This window comes from Lipotes vexillifer, unplaced genomic scaffold (assembly GCF_000442215.2).
Source record: "Lipotes vexillifer unplaced genomic scaffold, Lipotes_vexillifer_v1.1 scaffold826, whole genome shotgun sequence".
Lineage (NCBI taxonomy): Eukaryota > Metazoa > Chordata > Mammalia > Artiodactyla > Lipotidae > Lipotes > Lipotes vexillifer.
Genome location: NW_006789439.1, coordinates 412,003 through 423,354, shown reverse-complemented (window position 1 = coordinate 423,354; position 11,352 = coordinate 412,003). Strand labels below are relative to the sequence as shown.

The 11,352-nt window shown below is 35.4% G+C and overlaps 1 protein-coding gene across 1 annotated transcript in view; it reads right to left on the bottom strand.

Moving 5' to 3' along the window:
* The window catches only part of DPYD (dihydropyrimidine dehydrogenase), an 821,342-nt gene that overhangs the window by 450,390 nt on the left and 359,600 nt on the right, over nt 1–11,352 (bottom strand). The window lies entirely within an intron of this gene.

The window sequence follows — 11,352 nt, the reverse complement described above, 5'->3', positions numbered from 1 at the left end:
TTCCCTACCCCATGGAAGACAGTTAGATTCTCAGTTGACAAGTGAGGCTGAGAAAGTTGTGTGTGTAAGGCTTCAAACCAGGAATTATCTGGGCTACATCAAGATGAAAAAACTGAGACATAGAGTAACTTGCTCAACGTTGTTCTGAAGCCATGGACCCATCTCTCAGCGCTCTATTCATAACTAGCAGCTCCAAACTTTACAGTGCATCAGAATCACCTTAGAGGGCTTGTTAAAACACTGCATAGGCCCACCCCCAAGGTTCCTAGTTCTATAGGACTGGATGAGTCCTGAGGATGCGCATTTCTAACAAATTCCTAGGTGATGCTTTGCTGCTGGTCCAGAAGTGACATTTTGTGAACTACTGTCGTTGTAGATTATAGCTGTCTCTGAACTCAATAGATCTATACCATGTATTCTCCATGAGACTAATATTGCCCATAAGGGAGCAAAATTGATTCTTGGGGAAGAAAAATTCTTAGATAACATAAAGCATAGAGCCATAGCTTATAAACAGACATACAGAATATCTAGTATATTAAAATAACAGTGTGGGGGTAATTAGAAAAAAAATCTAAAATGGGGCTTCCCTGGTGGCGCAGTGCTTGAGAGTCCGCCTGCCGATGCAGGAGACGCGGGTTCGTGCCCCGTTTCGGGAAGATCCCACATGCCGCGGAGCGGCTGGGCCCGTGAGCCATGGCCACTGAGCCTGCGCGTCCGGAGCCTGTGCTCCGCAAATGGGAGAGGCCACGACAGTGAGAGGCCCGCATAACGCAAGAAAACAAAAAAAAAAAAAAAAAAAAAAAAAAAAAAATCTAAAATGACTCCTTCAAGGGCTGATAATTTTTGTTTTTTAATTTGAGAAATGCAATATATTACCAAATATTGGCATGAAGCTATTTCAGTCTACATCTTATTTAGGGTATTTTTTGAACACTGGTTTTAACGGCTTAAAAACTAAGCTATTATCACACAATATTTTACTTTGCATTATAAAATTAAGAGGTTAGCAATAGCAAAAGTACTACATAAGTGGGTAGTGTGGGTGGTAAGTATACAGAACAGTGGATCTCAAACTGCTCATGGTTTAGAAGGAAAAGAGAAGTAAGTGGAACTGAATCAGTTTTGAAACCCACTTCCACTGCTTATTTGGGATAGTTGCTGAATCTCTTTGACCTTCAAGTTCCTTATGTATAAAAAGGGGATAACAATACCTAACTAATTGGTATGTGGTGTTGTTCAAGGCAATTCAGAAATGTAAAACACCTAAAGCAGAACTTAACATGTAGAAGGTGAAAATAAATGCAATTTATTTGTAGTTGTCATTTTCTGAATTCACTTTTTCCCCAAATCATTCTTCAATCTATTTAGTATCACTTAGCAATAGGATTATGACTCCAATAGACAGGTAGCCCAACAACAAAGGTAAAAAAAGGAAAGGCCCAAGAAACTTGGACTACTCTTTAAATTTCTACAAAATAACAATGTGTGATGTCTGGAAAGCAAAATATTCTTTAAATACCTCAAATTAAAAAATAAATAAAACATACCATGATATGTTTTCTGTATCACTTTTGTCCCATTTGCGTAATGCAGTGCCTTATAGCTCAATATAAACCAGTTATTGTGTTTCAAAAATGTCAAGTCATGCTAAATTTTAATGATAATGCCAAACTTGACTGCATAACAATGCCAAATGTTTATGGTTTGAATAAATCAATACATGATGTGTATTTATAATAGTACTCCTCTCTGTGGAGGGCAGAAATAAAACCCTGAACTTGGCTGTACACATACTGAGAGCATGTCTCAGACTGATTTAGGGTCTGTTTTGTCCCATTCTACTCTTCTTAACTATGAATACTTAGACAGTATATATTACTATATGTAGATAATCTCACATACTTTTTGCCAAATTTGGCATTTAATTTAGAAACAAAAATTGAACACTGCAAACAAATCAAAATTTAAGAATTTAAAATAAGGTTACCAATGATTTATGCTTGAACATGCTTTAGTGGTACTCTTACCATGGCTTTTGACTAAAACCTATAGTCTAAAACCTACGTAGAGTTATGAACATGAAGAAACCATATGTTAATGTATCCTTAGCTCATATCATAATTTTCCATATATGCCAGGGTTGATACCAAATATTTAGTATTCATGCCAGCTATCTGACAGTGCACGGAAGTCAGCAGGTATATACATTGGCCCCCAAAGAGACTATTCTAAAATTCTGCTTTTTTGTTTTTCTTTTTTTTTTTTTTTTTTTTTTTTTTTTTTTTTTTTTTTTTTTTTTTGCGGTACGCGGACCTCTCACAGTTGTGGCCTCTCCCATTGTGGAGCACAAGCTCCGGACGCGCAGGCTCAGCAGCCATGGCTCACGGGCCCAGCCGCTCCGTGGCATGTGGGATCCTCCCGGACCAGGGCACGAACGCCGTGTCCCCTGCATCGGCAGGCGGACTGTCAACCACTGCGCCACCAGGGAAGCCCTAAACTTCTGCTTTTGAAACTTGCAATGTTATTTACTTTCTCAAACATTTAAGATTAGACTATTGGGCAGCAGACACAAATCACACTCCTTCCTGCTATTTTGCTATTAGGTACCTAGATTTTTCATTTTACATAAAAGAGGGGAAAAAACCTTTAAAGGAAAGATAGACATGATGAACATATGTAATTATTTGCAAAGTATTGATATTATACTGAAAAAAGAACTGAGATAATAAGATATATTTTAGTCAATAGGGGAATATTAGGAAAATGAGAATTGAAAGTAAGTGAAGCCATATGTTAAGTGAAATATCCTTTGCATTATTTGTGGACAACAGAGGAACTTATTTTCACTGTTTAAGAAATCTGACAAGACAAAAATAATAATAATAAATACTTATATAGCGGCTACCCTTTAAGTGCTTTATACATAACTCATTTTAATTTTCACACAGGAGATATGATACCTATATATTAGTTATTTTTAAAGTATTTCTTCAAGCCAAGTTTTTCTCCCTGTTGTGGCTCAAAAAGCCAATAACACCCTGGATATCATCATGATTTACAGATTTATCAACCAACCTCAGGCACTCTGCTGCTTGCTGGCCTCACAACCAACACTTTACGGGAATAAGTATTATTTCCTTCCTACAGAAGAGAAACTGAGGATCAGAGAAACCAAAGGTATATTAAGAGATGGCAAAGCTTAGCTAAAATCCTGATATGGCTAGAACAAAATCCTGTGGTATTCAGTTTCATTCAAAGGCAGAAATTGTGGTATATTTGAAATAATGAGACTTTGTATGGTTCCAGTTGTTGACTCTCAAAACAAGGCGAATTAGAACAGGAAAGGATCTAGCTAAAGGCAAATTAAAGGTAAGGAGTTGGCTGGATAAAGGCTGCCTTCAGTGGGAAGAGGAAATCCAAGCTTCCTAGTCTAAGTAAGTTTAGAGGTACTAGATAATCATGAAATACAGGAAACAAGTGATGGACTTATGAACCCAATATTGTAAATGAGTTAATGGAGACTCCTTGAATCCAGAGGAAGGATAAGTTTAGAACAAAGAAGTACTACGTCATAAAGCAAATAGCAGAAACATAAAACATATTATCTCAAGATATAAAGGTAGAAAATTAAAATAGAATTTAAATACATTTATTTGTTAGACAGTAAACTTCAAACAAAACTCTTTAAGTACAGAAAGAATATCTTACTAACTTTCTATCCCCAGTGTCCAGGACTGACATTCAAATATTTAACAAATGATGAGCACAAACAAATGAACATTCAGACAGATGCCTGGCAAATCAGGATATACTCCAGCTGATATGCCACATGGAAGGTTATCAAGTGAATTTCAGCCGTATCAGTATCTATCAAAATAACTGGCACACAGTAGACACTGAATAACATTTTGTTTACCAAAATGAATGACTAACATGAAAACCCAGAGGACATTCAAGCTAACAAAAGGAAAACCAATTAGTAGTATGTGGAGTCAACAGCTACTAAACATCCATCCCAAAGCAAGGAACACAGAGCACGCAAAAGACATGCTACCTGACCAGAACATCCTACGTGGTGAGTCTGAAATCAGAAAGCAAATGGTACTTCTCCTCAGTTGTCATTTACACTGGCATATGAAAATGACGGACCAAAGTGACCAGTGGTCTAACCTCATGCAGTGCGTCTTAATATTTTATTGTTCAAATTAATCAGCCTTCTGGGCTAATTAGTTCACAGATGTCAGTGTTAGTGCCTTTTAATACCTAATGTTTGTTAATTATCATTAATAATCAGCAGCTCAGAGTTTGGTATATGGACACTTCTGTTCATGGCACACATATTTATTTACTTGTTTGATGAAGCCTGTTCTCATGAGGAACAACTGGTACATCAAGCAAACATACAAATATCTCTTGTCTTTTTCTCCACCAATAATTACTCAAGGGAATAAAAGACAAAAGCATCTATAAGGTTCCATTTTTGAGGTTCAATAAATCAAATTGTTACTTTCTTTTCATACTGTATGAGGAAAGTGAAAAAAAAAAACACTTCTTAGCTTTGATTTTTACCTCCATATTCAGGGAAAACATGTGGTTGATGCAAAGTGAAATAAAAATAGAGTGCGATAACATGCAATAATGATCATCATTTTAATGATTAACTTTATGTAATATGATGATTTGGTCTGATTAATATTACAGGCATCATACCGTGGAAATTATGAAACAACTTAATTTACTATAATTAAAAGCATGATGTCAACTCATTTTTAGATTGCATATAGGCAAAGTAAGCATAGGTTATAAACCATAATTAGCAGAATTCAAAACTAGCATACATTAAACTCTAGTTGCCAAAGTTTGAGAAACGATATGAAGAAACTATATTCTTTGTAAAGATTATCCTCTAATAGCTAGACATTTAACAATTTATCAATTCTGTATGAACATGAGGACCTCAGAGATGGTATTTCAAATCAAAATTGTCTGGTAGTCTGCTTTTGGCCAGTGATAATCCTGGACAATATTATCTTTTACTTCATCGCTGTTAAATTTATTCATACTACATAATGAGTCCAATTAATTTATAAATTTACCATATATTTATTAAGTACTTATTATGTACAAAAATGGTGCTAGGTGCTGCAGTTAATAAAATAATCCCTACTTTCAAAACTCTCATAGAGGCAGACAAATCTGCAATTATACTGTGTGATAACAGATAAACACCTTCTGTTCTAATGACAGATAAAAGGGCATTTTACTCAGCAGTTGTGCAGGTCAAGAAAGGTCAGCCTGGAAAAGATACAGCATAAACTAATCTTGAAGGATGAGTAGGAATTCTGGTATGGAATAGATTATCTTCCTTTGGTAAGGGAAGATGTAGGATGGTAAGAAAGTTAATCTCAAGAAAGAAAGAAAAGTGACCTGGTTAAATCCCCTTGTAAACATGCCAATGGAAAACAAACTATCAACCAGCATTTGCAAGTGGGAGAGCCCTTATCTGCGTAAAGCTTTTGGCAAGATATACCTGCTAGTCTAGGATTGCTATGGTAAACAAAACCTGGGAAATATGGATTTATACAGCAAGGCTCTCTCTAAAGAGTCAAATAAACTATGTAACTATCTGAGTATAAACTGGAGATGTTTTATAGTTAAAACAGCTTCTTTTTGTGTAAGTGATGGAGCTACAAATGTTACTTAGAGATCCTACCTTATTCTGGATAAAGGCACACCCTGATGCAGCAGGATGGAAACTGGAGAACTGTACTAGCGGTCTTGCACCTCTTCTTGTTTACCCCACACTTCATGTTTACTTATATCCTTGAAATTATTTATAAAGCTCGATGCAAGTTATATCTCTAATTCATGTGAGTTTGATTTCACAATCCAATCTTCTGGTTATTTTGGTTACCAAGGAGACGAAGGAAGATAAAGAGTCAGTAAACTCTGAAGATCCACTCTTGATCTCATCTTTAATTTACTAAATACTTCCTAATGTATTTTGTACTTTTTGGTTTATACAGACTCACAGTCTGTGGTGGAATGCAGAGCAATTTTGATATGCTTACCACTCTCTGGAATCTACAAGCTAATTCTTCAATTATTCTTTTCTTGGGTGAAAAAGTTTGCTGAAACCACAAGTTGAGTTTCCTTCTTTTAGTACCTCCTATGGTGTTACAAGCATTTGGCTTCTTTTAATTTTAAGCTTTTAAAATTGAAGAATCTTGAACAGAAGGAAACATTTCTTCACATGAGAGTTGTACTACACATTTGATATAGTTGCCCCTTAACTATTTTGTGTCATGATTGAGCTGCAAAAACCAGAAATGAAATGCATACATAATTTATAGGCTTAAAATGCCTTTGCACAGGTATCATAAAATATATCTTTTCTAACAAGAAGAGGGTATTTTTAAACATTACTCATTTATGATTGACAACATTTTCTTAAATCTGACTAGCTCTTATTGTTCCTCATCTTAGAGTTTGCTACAGTCAAGCATTCCTGGCTATTGTTGGAGTATCTCACAAAATTACCTTCTGCGTAGCTTTGGTGCCTTTGTAGTACCTTCTTCCATCCTGAAATGCCTCTTCATATAAATTCTGTACAAATCAGGATCCTCTGTTTTATGCAACTCGCTAATCCTCTCTGATTCTACAACTTTTTATTCATTTTTCCTTTGGTTTCATACATTGATTGGTTGAATTTCTTTTTTTCCTTTTTTTAAAAAAATTCTCAGCTATTTTTTAAGAGACTGAAGACCAGGAACAATTAACATTTTTCAATCTACTTTTAATACTAGGTTGATATTGTACTATAATACATTAAAAAAATTTTAATTAAAATATAAATAATTAAATAAAAATAACTACTTATTTAAAAGCTATCAGAAGTAATTTTGAGGTATATGTATATACATAAATATGAATTATATACTTTGAATATTTCATATTCATTTAAAGTCTTCCTATAAGGTTTTCAATGTCCCTAAAATATTTTATTCAACGTGCTTCATTGATCTGTTGTCTTGGATCAAGCACTTTTCTATACTTTCAGTCAGACCCAAGTTGAATGAGCCAATCCATTTGAAGGAGACTGCACTTTAATTTGTGGGATGAGTATAAAGTAGTAACTACCCTATGCGGTAAGTGCTCTAATACAGGAAGCATAAAGAGCTATAAGGTCTCACAGGAGGGAGAGGCTAATTAGAATGGGATTAAGGAAGCCTTCAAAGAGAAAATGACATTTAGAGCAGAACTTGAAGGATGAGCTCACCTCTTAAGAGAAAAAAAATCTGTTTAAAAAGAATGAGAATTTTTTTTGGTTTTTGCATTAATCCATGCGTGGTTTTCATTTATTTTTATCTTTTAAATTGTGTGCATGTCGAACATGTGTTTAAAAAATTATACAAATTAACTTTTAATATTTTCAATTTATATAAAAGAAAAGAAGATATTGGAAAGCTGAGATGAATATTATTAATGGGAGAGGCGCTTCTAAATTTCACATAAAAGTTAACAGAGTAATAGCAACATAAAGTTTAATAGAGTAATAACAAAATATCATTATTTAATAAGGTTTGATAGTGACTTGATACCAGTTTAAAATGTTCACTGTTAATGAATCTGTGTGTATATATATTTTTTTCATATATATAGTATATATATGTACATTGGAAAGTTGGTAAAAAAAGGTACATCGTTTTTAGCTCTACAGATATTCCTAAGTCAACACAATGCAACCACCCCCTTGGGATTTTTGAAAATAATTTAGCATTTAGAATATATAATCTTGAATGGGCACAGGATTTCTTGGCTCCTGGCCTATTTACAGTCCTTTTTTTTCCACTCACCGTCTGAATTATCACATGTAGTGCAGAATTCTGACAACCACACCTGTCAGCTTCTTTGATACCCATGTCTTGAGTGCAGCAGATTTTAACTCACCAACTGACTGAGGAAACATTAATTGCAACTCGTTTCAAGTGTAATATTTATAGATATTGCTAAAATTTTCAGTACAGAGTTGCTCTCATTCCATGGAGAGATAAAGCCTTCCTGTCCAGATTCCATATCATTCATAGATCTTTCTCTAAATGTTCAAAATACAGAACTTGGGGAAATAGAAGAAACTCTGAGAAGCATAGTTATAACACTTATTTTACAGATGGGCACATCAGACTAGAATATATAACCTAGAACCAAGTACTTCAACTCTTAGTTAATTCCTTTTTGACTGTTCCATTCTACCTCTCATACTACACTAAAATTTCAGGCTTTTCAAAATGTAAACACATACAGATCCTTGGAATGTCATTCCCACATCATCATAAATTATTAAAGGCATACTTAATATCTTAGTACCAAGGGAGTCATTAACTACCATTAATTAACTTTGTGTTCCTGGGGACAATTGTGTGTGTGTGTTTTTTTGCAGGTACCTTCATATCTCCAACCATGCTAACAGGTCTTTGATCACCTTCCGTGGAGAACGTCAACTGAAATGATGTGCAGGTGACAAATATTGAAGAGCTGCTTACTAAGTAAAATTAAATTTGCCAGATTATAAAGTCTATTTTCTAAAAATAGTCCCATGGTCATATCTCTCATAACTAAAAAACTAGAAAACATTAGCTACTGGTAGGAAAATGCATGTTTAGCTAGCCGTATTTAGATGATGAAAGTATCTACGGATGTAGCTTTAACATGATCATTTGATATTAAAAATATCTGAGGGGAGACCTACGGATCATGCCACATGAATGATCTATTATGGGGCATGCTGTGTGGTACCAGAAGGATTCAATTAAAAGGTACATTTTTTCACACTAAGATGTGTTATGTCAGAGTTGTAGTAACAGTTGAAGAAATTTTTGACTAACAGACCAGGCAATCTGGTTCTGTTATTTTATTATTAAAAATAATAAAGTAGCATTATCAAAATAGTTGACCCTCTGAATAGCTAAAATACATAGAAACAGGCATTATCAAAGTTAAATCAGTTACCATTTTGGCAAATAAACGGGGGGAAGCCAAGGGGTGCTAGGGAGTAAAATAGAGAGCCCATTTAAAATACAGCAGAATTAAAGACCTGTCATGTTTTGCTGCCATTGGGAAATTGACTATGTGAACAATAGATTCTTGGTATGTTCTCTGTGTGTGGGACTATGCTATTAAAATAATTTTGTACCATATTCTTCTCAGTAATAATTAATAAGAACTACAAAGTCCTTCCCTAACCTTATCCTTTAAATTTATCAACTCAAGAGGGTCTGTTGAGTCCTGACCTTCATGCCTCCTTCTAGGGATTCCTAACTGCCTAAAGCATTCTTGCAGTTCTATCTGATCTGTCAACAACTTTTAATACCAGCATTTTTGGGGATTCTGTTATCCTGTGAAATTTAATCTCACCTATTTAAGCTTGCAGAAAGTTCTGGAGGGAATTATTAACAGATTTTCCCTCATCTTCTTAGAGGACAGTGCTGAATGATTGGCTGGTTTCCCTAAGGACCCATGGCTGAGCAGTGCTAGTTTGTCAGTAGCATCCTATTTAGCATGTGTGTGAGACCACAAGGGAGACTGAAAGACATTTGGAATCAGAATTACATCAATATGCTGATGATGCCTCCATATCTTCATTTCATCAAACCTTACATCCTGTAGCATTAATGCTTTCTTAACTAAGATGGAAAGTGCCCCCAAACAGCACACTGCTTATGGCTCTAATTAGACAGCTGGAAACTACACTGATGATACACTAGAGCAGTGGATCAGCAGCCTCAGCATCACCAGTGAACTTGTTAAAAATGCAAATTCTCAGGCCCATCCCACAGCTACTAAATCAGAAATTGGGACTAGGGCCCAGCAAGTTGTGTTGAACAAGCCCTCCAGGTGATTTTGATGCACACTGAAGTAAGAAAACCACTGCATTAGAGAAATGGGAAGTGCTTGTCACTGCAGAATCTATTAGTAGTGTCTCCTAACTTAGTAGATTAAAACATTTCTGGATCTAATTATATGGTTCTTTGTTACTAACCATGTAACAATTCCTTGTTAAGTCTAACTGGCCTATGTAATAATTCATATTTGCCACTAAATGATGGGAAAACTTTATATTGTTCTGTATTTCCCTCCCCCTTCAAAAATCATTTGAGAATTAGACCACAGCTTTGGATATATACATGCTGACATGCCTGACAGAGAGGCCTTTTACCAACAGACAAATTATGTTATTTCCAAATTCCATCAAAGAGCCAAAGCCCAATAAACAATATACATATTTGAGAAAAACTCTAAATATCAATCTTCATTAACTTCAAAGAAACCAGCGTGATTGCAGTTTGTGTGTACTGGGGCTGGAAAGCATAGGAGGAATAGAAGGAATACCAAGAAATTGGGTTTGATATTAAATTCTTCCTATAGGCTGAAAATTTGTCTGAGAACATTCTTTCAAAACCTTGAAGTAGAAGATATTGACTTACCAGTTTCGTAAGTGTTAGCACTACCATGTCTTGGGCCTCTTTGATGTATACCAAATCAAGTAATTACATTTATCTAACTTGGAAACTATGAGCCTTTTTAATGCTAGAAGCCCTGGATGCTTATTCTCTCCAGAAAACATTCATTCCACAATTATTTTTGAACACTTCTTATGTGGAATCCATTGTGCTAGGCAGGGGAAGAAAAAAGTGATGATCATGGCACCGTTCTCATAGAGCTCACAGCTCAGTAGTTTTAAGACCATGTAAACATTTTAGTTTCTTGTAAGCTAATAATAAACATCCAAACATTTGTTCTTCTAGTTTTAATTAAGCCCCAGATCCGCTTGAGTTCTACTAAGCTCAACTGCAGGCATACGACAAGTTATCGCACCAACACATTGCTTCCTCCCAATACTTTGATAAACATAGTTCATCCCACCTAGCTTTGGCCTTCTGACTGAGCCATGCCTGGACTCTGATCCTTTCCTTCCTATAATCCAGCCGCTTTAACAATTAGCCCCTGAATAGCCTCCCTGCTTCTGACCCAATCCCCCTTAGTCAATTATCAGTAGAGCAGTCCTTTTAAAATTTAACTCAGATCTTGATGTTTGTCTGCTCAAAACAGTTCACTTGTTTCCTCTTTCACTCAGTAAAAACTAAAGACCTTATGAACACTTACAAGACCTCACCACATACCGCCACATACTATCCTCTCATACTCTGTTCCAGTTATGCTGACTTTTTTTTTTTCTATTCCTAGAAGTCCAAGAGCCTTCCTCAGTCAAGGGTGAATGCATTTACCTTGAAATGGAACCTTTCTCTCCCAAATGTCTACATTCCCTCAATGTTTTCATCTATCCCCAAA